The 17,520-nt window shown below is 39.9% G+C and overlaps 1 protein-coding gene across 1 annotated transcript in view; it reads right to left on the bottom strand.

Moving 5' to 3' along the window:
- Window positions 1–17,216, bottom strand: part of kank1a (KN motif and ankyrin repeat domains 1a) — a 59,689-nt gene extending 42,473 nt beyond the window's left edge. The window contains exon 1 of the mRNA XM_079688913.1: window positions 16,992–17,216. The gene's annotated coding sequence lies outside the window, so the exon portion shown is untranslated. The remainder of the gene's footprint in view (window positions 1–16,991) is intronic.
- Between the last annotated feature and the right edge of the window lie 304 nt (window positions 17,217–17,520).

The following is a 17,520-nucleotide window of genomic DNA, read 5'->3' as shown; positions in this document are numbered from 1 at the left end:
TGTTTTTTTTTCATGACACAGTGATTGACAGCGACTTGTCTTTAACAAGGGGAGTCTGCTGGTTGAACACATAACTATGTCAGGAATGCTTTTAGAGCCGAACCCGTCTGTCTTGATTAAAACTTTTTTTTGTTTGGCTCGCCATTAACACGTGACCTAGTGGACTAATGATGGTGTTAATGAGTCACGGGTCACACTGCTCTGGATTACTGCCAAAGGAAGGTGGTGGTAGGGGGGGTCACACTAATGTATAGAGATGTTGCTCTGTAGCCCCTAATGATCAAAAGCTACATAGACATGGTGGGAGTGGGGGAGCCATGGGGGATACGTTCTTTTAGCCGTTGTCACGCAAGCATGCGACGGGATATCCTGCATCGGGGAGGCTTCATCCATATTTGGTGACTTTTTAGAATAAACTGAAGGACGAAGTGTTCCTTTATGCACTAATTATACTTTTGAAGCCGAATAAATTATATACAAAGCTTCTTGGATAGGGAAGGCGGGTTGTTTCGGAAAAGAGATAAGGGCAACAGATAAGGGTTTTCCATAAAGGTCAATGCGACTTTGAAAACAAACACTCAACATAGTTATCTTTGACCTTCACTTTGGTTGAAAGGTTTCCTAGTTAGTTTACAAACTTTTTTCTCCAGCTGACGTATATGATGTAGCTTATATCTGTAAGCGAAGCAACCAACATGTTCAATTACACATTTTTTTAAGTCATGCATTATAATAACAGTAAGTATGAATTCTTTGATGCTCACAAGGGGCTTTTACTCCCTTCATGCCTGTTTAAAACCATTATAACACGAGGAATGAGAGTGACCATTACAGGCATGTGAAAATAACACAAATACAGAACCATGTTTACAAAAAACGCTCTTTAAAAAAAATCAATCCGAACTCCCTCAAGAGGCAGTTTATCTCCAGGGGCCGCAGACCCAGCTGTGCCACGGTCCATTTCCTGGGAACAAAAAGACGTCCAAGCGTCAGGTCACCTGCCAGCCTCATGGGGCTTTAACGCACAAGATGAGCACGAAACCCATTGCAGCTGTATCGTTAAACAGAGATGCTGGAGTATTTTTGGGACTTTGAGAAAATCTGTCCAAAATCTAGGATCTATTGTGGATCTTATTAGCCATTTAAACCTCCTAGAGTTCAGGATTAGATTATGGACTACCACATAACTGTTATCGTTACAGTCTAGTTCAGGGGTGTCAAACTCAAGGCCCGAGGGACAAATCTGGCCCGCGACTTCATTTTATGTGGCCCCACAAGAGCTTGCAAAGAATATAATATGTTTATTATACGATTACATGCTACTTTACAGAAGCACGTTGCCTACGACATGTCCCACAATGCATCTCAAATTTGAATTTTCTCTCAGAATTTGACTTTTTTTCTTCAACATCAGTATACATTTTTTCTCAGAATTCGACTTTTTGTCCAAATATGCCTTTTTCTCATAAATAGACTTTTTTTCCAAAATGTCACAATCAATGTTTCTCCAGAATGTGGCTTTTCTTTTAAAAATCATATTGTGACATTCTTACTGAAGAGACGTGCAATTATTTGCACTAGACTTCTGCTTTCAGACGTAGTTAATTAAGAAGTTATTACCCTATCCCATAATAATCCAATGCAGATGCAATCATGTAATATAATACATTATTTTATATATATATATATATTCAATATTTATATATGTCTTTTTATATAGTCTTAAAGTTACAACCTGCCCTTTGAGTGCAACCACAATGCTGATGTGGCCCGTGATGAAATTGAGTTTGACACCCCTGGTCAAGTTCAAACCACTCCACCAAACAGGAACGGTTTACAAATAAGGCACAAATCAGTGTTTTAACAAACAGTGAAATGTCTTAATGTAACTTCACCACTGAACAATCCAAGAGGATACATTAGCTAGTACAGTGAGTTTCAATAACTGATGTTTATCCACAGTACCAAGTCCTATTGAATGTAAAGCCTCCTTTCATTTTTGTTTCCACATCACCATAAGCTTAATTTCCTTTTCACTTTCTGATATATCCTTTAATTATTAGGCCTCAACTTTATTTGCCTAAATTCATTTAATTGAAGGGTGCTCTGTAATCTTTACAAAAAAGCATTTCAATGTAATGTTAAATATATTCAAGTCCATCTGTGGAGTACCTCGTCCTCAGCTGGCCCTAATGCTTTTGTGATCATATCAGTGTGCTCTCAGCTGGCCTCATTGTTTATCACTGGTAAGGTCAGGGCCAGACTGCCTAATGCCGTGACATCAGTGTTTTGGCCTGATTAACTGGCCTCAATGTCGTTTATCATTACGGATATCACGCATACTAATCTAGGGGGGTAGCCATGATCTCTTCTGTATCACTAAGACGCTGATGATAAAGCAACCAAACTGCAACAATTAAGTGTTTATTTGACCTTGGGTGCAAACAAAAAACCCCGACATTAACTATAAGATTACACAAACGGAATTGTTTGGGAGAAATTCAAAAGGCATTAAAAAGCCAAATGAGGTGGCTGAAGTTCTGAAATCCTCATTATTACACCATTCTTCCTCAATAAAAGCTTTGCAATGAGATAATCTACTTCCAGGGGCAGCGTCCCAAAAGAGACGAGCTGAAGGATGGACTCAAGCATGAGAAAAGAAGAGGGAGGGAGAAAGGGAGGGGGGACTAATCCCATTAGGTTGGCAGCTAAATGATTTGTTCCACAGAGATGGGGAGATAAAAAGATGTGGGGGGGTCTTCCAAAAAGGGAAACCCTTTTCTTCCGTCTATCCCCGTTAGCATCCTCATATACAGCGTTTAAAGCTGTCCACACGCCACTTTATTCCCAAATTTGAAAGTCTAATTCATTCCCATGGGGGAGAGCAACAAGGAAATATCACAACAAAGAGAGAGAGAGAGAGAGTGGGGTAGGAGCTTCAGACACCACACCAAACCATGACCAAAAACAGTCAACGCTTTAAATCAAGAACATCCATCTGCTTTTGGAGAAAATATTTTACATAAAAATCTAATATTAACAAGATTACCACTGGCATGTGAAGCGCAAGAACCCAACGAATACAACATCTGTTGGCGTGTATCAGTACATATACAATTGTTACATACAAGTGCCAATAGGATATAATAGAGTTTAATATGACTTTGAGAACCCTTTTTATCCAACATAGTAGCAAACAGTTCAATGCCAATTCAAACACATGTAGTCTCCATTTAATAGTCTTTTAAAATGTGACTTATATTTGGTTAAGCTTTATTTCAGCTTTTGTTACTCAGTTTGATATTATATGCCGTTTGTGTTGGTACTAAATAGGTACAAGACCCAGCCCTCTATATAGAGTACACATTGAAAACCACTCCATCACCTCACCCCCAAACAATCTTGAAGAGGTGTGACAACCTGACAGACACTTGGGGCAGTTCCCATTCTCCAAGAACGACAACAAAGAAACTCCCTCGTCTTCACACGGTAAACTTCAACAGCTTCAGGAAGCTGTTAAATAGCAAATGGATGCTCGTCTCAAATAAAGGCAGAACAGCTGAAGACTTATGAATAAAAGACTGACATACAGTATTATATGTAATAAACCACATGCCAATTTCCTACAATGCTTTATATCTGAAGATGATGCATTTTCATGAAAGAATACATCCATCTTTATGTAAACACAGTCATACTGCACAGTCAGTCAAAAGAAAGCTTTTCACATTTTTGAAAAAAAGCAATAGGCAGGTTAATAAATAATTAAGACAATTACATCGATCAGTCAGTTTCAGATATTTTCTTTTTCCAGTGTCTCCAATGTTACTATTTGTTATATATATATATATAGGGATGCACCGAATATTCGGCCACCGAAAATTATCGGCCGAAAATTGTTAAAAAGGCCCTTTCTGCTTTCGGCCGAAAGGGTTTTAGCACCGAAAAAATATCACCGAATGTCCGAGAACAGGGTTACGTTGATCATACTCCGCATATTTGTCCGGGTGTTTTGATTTAAAGTGGTGGAGTAATCCCGAAGTGGTGAAAGTCTTTGCAGTTACACCCCCTCGAGAAATGTCAGCTGAACACGTTTTACAAATCGCAATCCGCGCCTCTCACTCTGATATTTTTGAAATATCTCCAAGCGCCAGACATGTTGGCTGTGAGCCAGCCGCGAGCATGGTCGCGCGCCGTGCTTGTTGTCGCCGCGTTTTGATTACGTCATCACAACAACACGTTAGGTTACCAAACTTATAGGTGCATTTGTTGTTGTTGAAGGCCTGGCTATGACAGTCTTTATTTACACTAGTTTGTTGTAGGCCTACTGGCCTAGATGTTTATGCAGTTTTAAAGCACCTTGGCTTTGTTCTGAATGCACTTTGTTGTAGTTATCCTACAGAGAAAAGAAAATGCACTTGACTTGGAATTAATGTACTGTGTGCTAAGTTAAGTTAAGTTAAGTTAAGTTAAGTTAAGTTAAGTTAAGTTAAGTTAAGTTAAGTTAAGTTAAGTTAAGTTAAGTTAAGTTAAGTTAAGTTAAGTTAAGTTAAGTTAAGTTAAGTTAAGTTAAGTTAAGTTAAGTTAAGTTAAGTTAAGTTAAGTTAAGTTAAGTTAAGTTAAGTTAAGTTAAGTTAAGTTAAGTTAAGTTAAGTTAAGTTAAGTTAAGTTAAGTTAAGTTAAGTTAAGTTAAGTTAAGTTAAGTTAAGTTAAGTTAAGTTAAGTTAAGTTAAGTTAAGTTAAGTTAAGTTAAGTTAAGTTAAGTTAAGTTTTGCCATAATCATGTCTTTTTCCATAATCAGGTAGCTGAACAACATTGGTAAAAAAATATATATATATATATATTTCTATTAATCATTTTCGGCCTTTTGGCATTCGGCCAACTGTTTCCTATTTTCGGTATCGGTTTCGGCCAAGAATTACCCATTCGGTGCACCCCTAGTTATATATAAATCAACTTAAATAGCATAACCTTTTTGAAAGTTAGTCGGACAAAACAAGCAATTTAATGATATTAGTGTGGGCACTGAGAAACTGTGAAGGATTCATGGATAATGTAAAACAATCGTTAGTTGCAACGCTAAATATAAAGTTTGTAACACCATACGGTATCCTAAGGTGCAGTACACGGTAGGTAATGGACGCATGGTCATTTATTAATTATAATTTACTTCAGCTGCAACAACAACAATACAGAATCGTATAGATAACGTGTGAGCATTGCTCCAGTCCAGTAACACTAGAAATAGTTGGATGTTTTAAACTAAAGGTGAGAATTCCCAGCCGTGGTCGAGCGTAGGAAGCTGTATGAACTGTTGGACTAACTAGTGACATCCGTGTCATCCTTTTCATGATCTTGGCCTCTGCTCGCGGTATCAGGGTCACAGGCTACGAAAACAGTAGCATGCCTTCATACGTATAATACAACACATTGTATTGTTCTGCCAGTGAAGGGATGAGGAAGAGCGGGGGGGTTGTCTTCCCATCCTGGTCGACAATAGCACTAACATTCCTCTGGGAAACACTGTGTGCCGGGAGGATCCCACTTCTACCAAAACTAAGGGATTAACTCAAGGTGTTCTGGGAATTTTCACCATCACCTTTGGGATCATAGAAACAACATTTCTCTCAGTGCTGTCAAAAATAGTCGGAAATGTTTTTTCAAGCTTGTATTGACAGCTCTAAAACAGGAGCCGTATATTTTATCAACAGAGTGTGTTGTTACTATTGTAATGTAAACCAATGTAATTACCCAAGTTATTCTAATATTGTTGAGAGTGCCTCCATTTACTTTCTGGCAAGCTTAAGATGTTTTCATGTTTCAACAAGTTAAGTATTTACTTGAGATTCTTGTTTTTTTTTCCAATAATAATCATTTAAAAAAGGTAGCAGTTTAAACAACTTCACGGCGTATACTGCCGCCCAAAATCCCCGTCGGAAGTCCCCGGAGTTGGGGACTGGCTTCAGTAGAAGTTGCTGGGACTCCCAGCAGCTTCTACTGAAGCCTTCCGAGTAAACGGCCAGAACGGCTAGAACGCCGACACCTCCTCATCTCCACCGCTCCCATGTTTTATTTTGTGTTGACATAAGTTAGTCTCTCTGTGTTTCTGCGCTGGGCTAATGCTAATAAAATGGCGGCTTCACAAACGTTTTTGGGGGGCGTGGTTCGCATTCCGCACAGCCAATCAGACACAGGAACCTTTTTCTCCCACGAAAGTCCCTGCTCTCTAGCAGGGACTGAAAAGGGGGTAAAAAAAGGTTCTGATGAACTCATTTTTTTCCGGCTCTTTTTGGTGTGAACGCGACATTTTGGAACTATATCAGAACTAAAGTGGGAAAAGTACTGCGGTGTGAACGCGCATTATGACAAGGTTTGCAAGCTAGAACAAATGATATGGACAAAATACCGGTGAGCAGGATTTATATTTGAAGCTGTTGAGTTATCTGCAGCAGCAATTTGTTAACCCAGCTTTGCTCTGGTAGTGTAGATGGACCAGATTCAAATGATCCCTATCCGTTATGGGTATATATAATTCAAAGTAGGCCAACTAAAAAAATGCAGGTGACATTTGTGTAATTGCACTACAATGTTAGTATTTTATAATTCAATTGAATGGCATCAAATGACTAAGATCATTTAATAGCAATTATATCTTTGACAATTTATCCTCCAACAAAAAGTAGTCATTGGAACAAGACTAGTCTAGTGAAGTTGAATGAACAGATAAATATAGCCCTTTCTCAAAGAGGGAAAACAAAGTGCTTGAGAGAAAGGTGACATGCTATAGATACACAGTAGAAAACCGTCTTGAGATAACTTGTCTTAGCCTGACAAATGCCCATCCTTCATTCACATACACCTGGCAGGGGAGGCGACCGTGTGCTCGACAATCCTCAGAGAGGGAACATGGGATAGGTCGGTGAACCTGTGGACATCGTTGCCATGGGGATCTGCCCCTCACTTTGTGGAAACTGAAACCTGAGAGAGGGAGTGGGGCCATTGTCAAGCCGACTTCACCAAAGCATGGTGATGAGGACTAAAATTCAAGCGGCCAAACATTGGAGACAACATTCTTCAATTGAAATACAGCAGCACTCTTTTAGTAATAAAATGTAGGCAAATAGTTCAAGTAAAAAGAACAACTACAAAGTACTATTTTCTCATATCATTAAAGTGCTAATTATTACACATTCACTCAGTTACCCATGTGTTGATAACAGAACACACAAGTATTTTTTCACTATAATTATTGTGGGATGTTGAAATGCGGCTTTGGACGAACACAGCTTGATAATAAAAATGGCTCTCCATGTGCTGTGCTGCTGACAGCAGGCATCCATGTGCATGTGCACAGAAGCTTTGACCACAGCAGATAAGATCAATGGAGTCACAAGGGAGTCAATCTCCACTGTAAACAGAGCCCAAATGACTGCGAGAGGAAACCATCTACTGCTGAAGTCTAACAGTTTGCTGAGGAACGCCCCACCTTCTTCTTTTGGGAAGATGTTTATACACCAAATTAAATTGCATGTGGCCACAAGCAGCTTTTATGTAAGTTCAAAAGTGGAAAAACACAGCTTTGCTTTGGATTTAATGACCACTTTAAGAGTGCTGTTGCCTTCAGAGTGGTGTATTTGTTGCATGACAAGCGTACATCAGATATTTACTTTGATTCAAGTAAAGTTCGAAGATGGTCTCAAGTCACACTCTAGGATTAATAACCAGAAAGTGCACCAGGGGTTAAAGAAAATGTGCATTGTTGCAGCACAGAGGCACAACACCACCACGTTCTGATCCATGACATCATTGTTACCCAAATGTACTTTTGAACCCGGTGGTTTACATAGAGTGGCGAAGTCCCTCCCCTTCCGGTGGACCTCCATGGGACCTTATATCGGAAAAATAATGTATTGAAGTCAATGGGGAGAGAAAGATTATCTTTCGATCCCGTTTGAATTGTGCCACGAATTACACATATGATGTTTGTCAATTTAAAAGATAATTTTGCAAGTCAAAAAAAATTAAAATGTGTCGTAAAACTGTGAAGTTACACATTTCTTTGTGTGAAGCGCTCAATGAACTACAACTCTGGTCTTGCACACGTCACCAACACCAAGATGGCCTTCACGTTGGTACATTTGACCTCTTTCTTTCGGAATGAGGCGAAAAGTATTAAAAGAGGTGAAAATCACTACAAGTCTGGGCATGTTGAGAGCTGTACATACGAAAAAGGGGAGTCAGTCGGTTCCGTAAGAGCCAGCATGCGGGACCGGCTTTACAAGGTTTCTGTGAGTAACACGAGTGTAATGTGTAACGTTAATGTCAGCTAGCTAACATTAGCTAACAAGGTACACTTTCGTGTTTTGTTTTAGTTGCTCTTCGAGAACAAGCAAGAGGTACTATTACTGGTATGATAACCTGGTACAAAGCACACAGACATCTTGTTAAAGTAAGTAAGTAAATGTATTTTTAGCTATCTGGAGGGAATACATCAGTTATGACAGTACTTACGCGACTCTGGGATTTGTAGTCTTTCTAGTTGCGTATTTTTCATAGTCTTATATTTCAACAGTTTTAAGACAAACTTTGAATTTTTTTACATGGAAATGATTTTTTAAGATTGACAAACAACATGTGTAATTCATGGCACAATTCAAACGGGATCAAAAGATAAGTTTTCTCTCTCCATTGACTTCAATGTATTATTTTTTCTGAATAAGGTCCCATGATGCGGAAGTGGGCGTGACTTCGCCACTCTATTGGGAAAGAGGTGGCTGTAAATCAGCAGATATATTCTTTAAGTAAATCAACTGTCTATTGAAAACGACTTATGTTCTAAAAGATGTCAAATGCAAATCCAGATTTATTTTACTTGTCCATTCATCCGACTGAGCCGAGAGTCGAGACCAGCGGATCGTTGGCGGTATTAAGGACAACTCAAGTGCACATGCTCTATAGGCCCAAGGCCCAGGATGATCCGCCGTGCTTTTTGAATACAGTCAGTCAACGTCTGTCTCCAAGCGCCACTTGTTGTGGCTTATTGTCCGAATCAAAGCTCGACAGCTTTTGCACGAGCATTCAAAAACTGAACCAATAAGGCAAACAACTGTAACTTGTATAAACTGCAACAAACAGGTCAGGTGTCCAGAGAGGTGGAGCCTCTGCCAGCCATAAGGTCAAAGTTACTGCATCATCACTGAGAGTGAGTCAAGCAGCAGCTGGAGAAACAACAAACACCCCTAACCCCCAAGTCCCTGACCAGACCCTTAAACCAGTTCACCACAACTCACATACACTGTGTGGCTCTGGATCATCAGTATTTTCCCCAATATAACAAACAATCAGAACAATACCAACACCAAGTTTGATGTTCAAATTTAAAGTAATTTTCAAACATGCAAGTTATTTAGAGAAATTGCATTTTAACAGTGTTCTCTTGAAAGTGATGGTCTAAATGGTAAGAGCTCAATTCTGCATTGAGTGCAAACAAAGAGCTTGCAAATGAGAAAAATAAAGAAACCGATGAAACCATTGCATGAACAACCAACTACAGGTTCTGCACTCACCTGCACGTCTGAGAAGAGTCAAAGGTGTTGTGTGATTGCATTTTCCCTCAGCTGCATCTCAGACAGCTACCAGTACAACCATGGGGAGAACGTCCCAGAGATACATGAGAATGACTTGTATACGTCAACCAACGCTGTCTCACATGGCAGAGCAAGAGCCAATCACAACACAGCCTCTCCAAGGCTAAACACACACACACACACACACACACACACACTGTAACCTGACAATACCAGCCAGTGAGGGAGCCTGTAACATGAGCCGGCTGTTGACCAGTGGGCCGGGGGTCCGGGTGCTCTCAGCCATAAACAGTGTCATCCCCGGCAGGAGACAAATCCAACAGCTCTGTCTGTGCAGGACAATGGGAGTGGGAGATATTTGGGGGCATTTCCAACAGTCTTTGGGTGAAGAGCCTTCACAAGATATTCTTGTAAAGCACATCGTACATCTCAATAAAGTGATATTTAAATGTAGTGCTCCACTGAGCAATATGGCTTTAGTGTCGTACTATAGACAATGAAATATAGGGCTCACAAATCATTTCACCTACAAAAACTCACAACCGAAAACTCTAAAAGTCTCCAGTGACGGTGTTTGTGCTGAAATACTAACTTTCTTAAATGATCCATCAAAACTGCTGATTAAATTGACAAATAGTTTCGGCTCTAATTTCATTCTTGATACAAATATGTAAGCTCAGTTCAACAACATTATGAGCAGAACTTTTCCCTGCTTTCTTACTAAGAGTTAGAGAGGACAAAATGAGAACCTGATGTGATTGACTAGCTTAGATAAAAGCTGATTAAGAAAGACAAATATTGTTTCTTTAACCTGTAAGTTAACATGTGTAAAAATGATTGTTTTGTGATGTTGCTGTAACAATTTCCTGTCAAACAAAAGCCGCATAGATACAATGGCGGATGTACAAAGAGAAAACCCTACTTTAACAAGAGGTAGTAACTAACTACCAGCCGAGTCTGGTCCGGTGTCGTTTGTAGAAAGTACTTTTTGAATCTATTTCAACAAATGCATCTATTTCGGAGCAAGGGTTTATATTTTGGGGTTCCCAATGAAGAGGGAGGAAACAATGTTTTATTTGTACGCCCCCTTCCTATTGTTAACAGTCCGGTTAGCAATTTAAGATATATGAACAGAGTCGGGATTGGATTAGGTCACAGCCACTAAACGAGAAAGTGAACAACTTAAATCATTTTCAGGCGATGGCAACTTGGCTCCGAGATTAAACTTAGTAATATTCATGTTACACTACGTTTTGGTAAACAAGGCTGGCAGTCCACCCAATTACTGCCGATTAGCTTTTGTGATAAGGGTCAAGTTGTGTCTAAACTGAATCAGATTTGCTCTGTTGTGGAATGCTTCAACTTGACAGACAAAGTCTGGGCATGCCTGCATAGCTGAGGGATTATCACAGTATCAAGTGAGCCCTGAATTCTCCTTGCACCTGCCTTGTCCTGCTTAACGTGCAAGAAACAGGCAGGATTGTTCACTCCTCCCTGTTTAGGCGGCTTGCCTTTCATTCACGAGTATTTCTGAAGGGATAATGACTAGCTGAAGGTGAGCCGATTCTATTCGACTGACACTTCCACTTAATGTGGAAGTTTTGTAAATACAAATGACTGATCTCTGTCATTCCTGCAGCACTTCAGATCCAGGGGGAAAAGAACTTCAAGTATTGTGCAGGACTTAATCAAATAAATGGAGCAGTTAGAAGACGTTTGGTTCAGTTCTAAATATACTAAATGTGCACACACACACACAATGCTACAGAATAGTAAACAATGCACCATTTCTGTACAATAGGAATTCAGTCAAACGAAAACTATTTAAACGACCCTGAACACAAAGGTAAGACTTCAAGACTGAGGGATATATTTTTTTTTAAGAGTTATATTATTAAGAAATAAAGATTGTGATTTTAAAACATGTTGCTCGTGTTTTGAAGGTTAGATTTTGCCAAAATATCATCAGCATTTCGACATTGAAGACAAGTGAAAATGATCTGCATTCACCTTGAAGCATGGGTAAGGCAGTGACAGATGATTATAGTGGCTTGTGGTTCCTGGCCTCAACAGCGCATTATTCTGCCCCTCCTCCCATTGTGGTCCAATACCAAAACAATGGTATACAGCACGCCTCTTTCTGCAGTGAGACATTCCTCTCAGTGTGTAATTCACTTGATTCACAGGATCAACTCATTAGCTCCCTAAGAGATCAAGAAAGAGTTAAGTACAATTCTGATATACTGCCAACAAAGTTGACGATGATACGGACCCTCCTTCATACGAGGTGTGTATAACTCCAAAAAAAAGTGTTTGATGCATGTTCATGAAAGATTTGTCTAAAAAATATCTAATTCCAAACCGTTTTGTAGGTATTAAAGTACAAAAAGTAGGAAGGAGTATGACAAATGAATAGGGCTGAACGATTAATCGATTTGAAATGATGCGATTATCAAAATCGCAGAGCCTGCTATTTTGTTTGTAAACTTTTTTTTCTTTATTATTTAAATAATCGGGGTGTGAGGGTGCTAGAGACGGGAGCATGTCGATACGACCTTCCTGGCCAGAGATATGGCCGCATTTTACAATAAACTTCCGTTGGGTTGCTTAAAAACAAATATTGCAAATCGCAATCGCAATATCTGTCCGAAAAATCGCAATTAGATTATTTTCCAAAACCGTGCAGCCCTAAAAGGGTAGTCAGAAGTATGACAAATTACTCATTATTAAATAAATTAAAGGCCAATGTCAATTATCCCTACTGATGGCCTCTGGTACAAAGAACACATGATGACTGAGAGGCAGGAAAGAAAGAAAAGGGATTAACATACCAGGAAACTAAACATCTTTGTGGAACACACTTCAAGGTTTAGCCAGGGTTAATCCCAGCAGCTACACAGAAAAGTACCTCCTCTTATTTATGGTCACGACAACATCCCTCCCCAGTCCCACAGACAATCTCACACACAACAAGTTGAAGCATGCGCGACCGTCACCTCTAACAGTTCTCCAAATGGTATAAACAAAAGAATGGAAGCCTATCCAGGTCACAACAAGGGGACATTTCAGTGAAGAATTAAGATGTTCAATAAGACAGGAGTTTTGCACACATATCCGCTTGTTCTTCTGTAATGTCTCAGTTAGGGTAGGTACATCAGCTTAAATACAGGTTGGCAAGAATTTCAATTCACTTAGACGACAAGCTTCGGCAGATGCCACTGAAGGGGACTTCAACTCCAAAGGCCTTAAGGGCAGAGGAGTTTATCAAGTCTACCATCAGAAGGCAACAGCTTCCTCTCATAAAGCCATCTTCAGACACAAAAGCAGCCATTTGAAAAGCCAGAGTGAAAGTAGGGGAGTTTGAAAGTTGAGTTCTCAAAATAAAACAGTCTCCCTGTATTTAACTATATTACAAATAGCATTTCTTTGGGATCATACTTTAAGTCTATAGCCAACATATCTGGATGAAGAAAGAAATAGAGAAAACTTACTTTAGACCGACTTTATTTGATGTGAAGGGGACTAGGAAAAATACTACTAGATGAGAAGATTGATCCCCACTCTCTTGTCCAGCAGCTGGCTAACTTAGCTTAGCATAAACACAGCTAGACCGGCTGTGTCGACGATTGTAACAAAATCCACCAGCCAATGTTCAATTATCAAGCATTCCAGATTGGATCATCTTTACACACTGCTAAGACTAAAAATAGCTCTACATCTGACCTTTACATCAAATTACACAAAGTCACTTTAATGTTTGTATAAAGTCCCTTACAGCTTTCTGTGAAATGTGAGTGTTTAATGAGTGTATGAAAATGCCCAGCCAACCTCAAAAGAACTCCCAACTTTAAACTCCAAGAAGCACCGATTCAAAAAAGATTTTCAAGCAGTTGTGCGCCGGGTTCTGGAAATCTTTTAGGAGGATTCCCTGAAGCTTGGCTTTTGTTTTTTTACGAGTCCTATGTGTAAAATCTGCTGAGCTGACCTTGTTGTTTTGGATTTTACAGGTTTATACCATGGTTTATACCTAGAGGATACTTTTCTGATATTTAATATTATCATACATCTCAATAAACAGATCTTTCTTTTAACAAATATGTACTTTTTCTTACCGTTCCTAGTGAGGTTTGGTTTCTTCAGGGGGCTCTAATTGTTTTGTTTCAGTGGCTCTACTGTTCAAAGTAGTTTTGATCTTGTAATAACAGGGCAGTCCCTAAGACTCATGTAGGTCTTCCTCCCACACTTAAAAGATCCTAACAGCTGTATCAGCTCCACAGTCAAACAACAACACCAGTGAGAGTGGAGCACAGGGATTTTCAGAAGCCACGAAAACACTATTTCAAGCACTAAAACATGCAAGAGAAGCACAAATGGGACAGAAGCATGCACAGATGTTCAACCAAAACTAAAATTACAACTCAGCATTCCAACTTCAATTACAGAGAAAACACCACGGCGAGTGTTCCAAAAAAACTGTACAGATGCAAGAAAAGCAGGGCCGGATTTGACGTGCAACCCGCTCAGACAGGGCAGTGGGGTGGAAGTCATTTTCTCTAAACAAACAGTGGAGGGATGGGAGTCATAATCACAGGGAGTTGGGAGGCTGGGTGGGGGCGAGGGGACACCTCTGAGCAGAGGAGGCCCGGCTTTGATCATGTGGACAGAAGGGTCGTCTCACTAAGGTGTTAATTGAGAGACCTCTGCCATATGTCCACTACAGCTGACTGGCCAACCCTTATGATGTGGACTCAGAGCAGCGCTAAGCCCGATGTACCAACCGACGCCAGGCTGTGCTTCCACCCGAGCTGCTTATGCATAAACGGGAAGCCAGTGGGAGGCTGTGGAATGCTCTGGGTGCTGCTGGAACACATGCACAATGCACAGATTGTAACACTAAGCTTGTTACAGTACGAACAAGCTCAGAAACAACAAGGAAATAAGCAAGGTGCACGTGAGATGCTGCCCACACACTAAATCAATGTGATGCATTAATGTCTAAATAAATAAAAATGTCAGACTAATTATTCCAAAACTGCAACGTCATGTTTCAAGATGTTGAGTCTCCAGTATGTGCAGACAGATGAATAATACACATAAAGTTGTGCATATGGGGAAGTAAGGGGGCATCACAAAACACGACAGCTGCAGGTCGCAGTGTCCAAAACAAAACTTGTTGGCTCTACTGCAGAGGACGAATATAATGCAGTCAAAGGCCACAGCCTAGAGATGTCCCGATCCGATCGCGTGATCGGGGATCGGAGCCGATCACGTGATTTTCAAAAGATCGGAATCGGGACAAAAAAATCGGGGATCGGATTTTTTTTTTTTTTATTATTATTATTTTTTCTTTTTTTTATTCAATGTTACAAAACAAAAATGACCATGTTCAAGTCTTAAAGTCATCCTGAGGCCTTAGTTTTGGTTTCAAATTACACAACATCATGTATGTGTTGCTTCTTTGGGGCTTGTTTTCATAGACCTGGTTGCTTATTTCTCTCAAATCTGGCAACAGAGTGGGCAGGGCGCAGTGTCTAATTGTAGCAGTAAGCTAACAAGTACTGAAAGCTTTATTTTGTTTTGATCCAATGCAGCACAACTGAACTGATCCAATGCTGCTGTGAAAAAAAGAAGCTATATCCATGTTGGATAGAATATCCAATTTAAATAAAAAAATAACCTTAAAGGACAACTTGAATGCTTTTTTTCCTCTTAATGCATTGCATAAAGATCGGATCGGGAAAAATCAGTATCGGCAAATTGTCAAAATCAAATGATCGGAATCGGATCGGGAGCAAAAAAAGGTGATCGGGACATCCCTACCACAGCCCGACAAAAATTCTTTCTTCATGAAGATATAATATCTTCTTTCTGGTATGGTGACTTTGGAGGATGTAGTTTGGCTTTATAAATCAGTTTTTTTACATGTTTACAGTGCCATATTGTGCAAAGAATGAGTTGCCATATTACATGACATGGCTAAAATCAGTGGACAAGCTTCAAAGACTTTATGAGATGTATAACATATAAAAAAGGTAGTCAAAATAAGTATATTCAACTTACATTTACTAATCATTTCTTTATCAGGAGGGCAGCATTGCAATGTCAATTTTGAAACCTTTGCGATACATTTAACACTGTTATGCAAGAAAGAGCAGCCAGATTTTCTATAATAGCATCAAATTATAGTGGATCATTGAATACCTGGGAAAAGTTTCTTTCTTAAGTAATATAAAAAAAAACAAGATGACCAGGTTTACCAAAGACACAGCAGGTTGGTACTTTTATGTCTGAAGGGACGCTTTGTCTGGTCTCCTTTGATGAAAGCACTGTTCATCATCTGTATTTTTATTATACCCAAGTGTAGAAAAATGGATTCAGGGATTTGCCAAAAGCTGCCACACTGGAAGCTGAAGAATTTCATTAAACCAATGTCACAGAGCTCATATTCTTCCCCTTGACATATCAATTCAGTGCTTTATCTGTAAAGAAAAGCCCAGAAGATGAAGAGCCCTCTAAGTGACCCCAGCTCTCTAACAGCACAATAGGGACCACCATCCAGGTCTATATCCCTACTATTCTATTCCTATAATGCTTTAGCAGTGCTTTCATCTGCCTGCTTCAACCTCTGGAAGTAAAATAATAGGTAATGGCATGCCAAATCAGAAGAGATTTTCCTCGGTTTGGAGACTGGATTTGACCAACAAAACTGTAGGCAGCATTTCCAAGTTGATAATGGCCCATAAAGCCACAAAGAAAAATAGTTATGGGAATTGTTCTTTTAGAGCCTGATATGAGGGTGTTTGGGACCTGCAAATCTGCAGATAATCCCTATTTAAGCTGTTAAATGCATGGCAAAAATGAGTCAGCATGGGTCATATAATGGTAGGGGATTACTTAAAGTCACATGAAGGAGAATGGTGAATGTTTGAAAAGCAAAATCCTTCATAAACAAAAAGCAAGGGGGGTTGACACTACAAAATAATTCTTCAATGAACGAACAGACTTTTCACACATTCCCCTGCACTTGGAGAACAAAGTTCAGCATGTGGGATTCTTCCAGCACTTCCATGACACCTGTGACTGTCTGGCGGGAACTAGCTTTGTTTGGTTGGGCTAAAAAAAAACAACAGATAATCACAAGGAGCACGAACAATAAACACCATATGACTTTAAATATAATCCTGCTTAACCAGAAGCGCTTCATAGGATTGTCTCGTCTGGTCTCTGCAGGACCACCTGACGCAGATACGCATCGAGAACACATTACATTATCCCACTCAAAGAAAAAACATGCACGTGCGTGGTTTTAGTCGAATAAAAACAGCATCAAAAGTTTGACTACTTTAAGAGCGATGACATTGTCATTTCAGAAGCGTTCCGCGACTTCAACACGTTTAACTTACCCAGTGTCTCCACACGCTGTTTTTAGACCCGAATGCAACTCCTGCTCTCTGGTTGTCCTTGGAGTTAAATTCTTGAAGGAGAAAACGTCCGGTTGAGGTATTAACGTAACGTCAAAACTTCTGCAAGGTTATACTTCAGCCCCGTGGCACACAGCACGTCCCGTCCGCACCACCACCAGCAGCCTCTTTGTACTTATCCGCCCGCCTCATCAGCGAGTTGTTCAGCCACGGGCATGCGCACTCGGTGCCACCCGACAAGCGGAGTCCTATGAGTGCGTGAGTGAGTGCTGGGGCTACAGGTGTAGCTTGCTTACCTGCTGCAAAGTGGCACTACTTTTTACTGTTCGACCTACTGCAAACTAAACTACCAGAATATTTATTTTTAGCCTTCCTGCAAACAAATTTAAGAAGTGTTACTACCAAACGAGCTCCCATAAACTTTTGTTAATTAACTAATAAGAACTATTTAGGCTACCACTTCTGGTTAATGTTCACTTCAACAAACCATTCAGCCAGACGTCGAGAGATT

Source organism: Notothenia rossii, assembly GCF_949606895.1.
Source record: "Notothenia rossii genome assembly, chromosome: 6".
Classification (NCBI taxonomy): Eukaryota; Metazoa; Chordata; class Actinopteri; order Perciformes; family Nototheniidae; genus Notothenia; species Notothenia rossii.
This window is presented reverse-complemented; position numbering and strand designations above follow the sequence as displayed.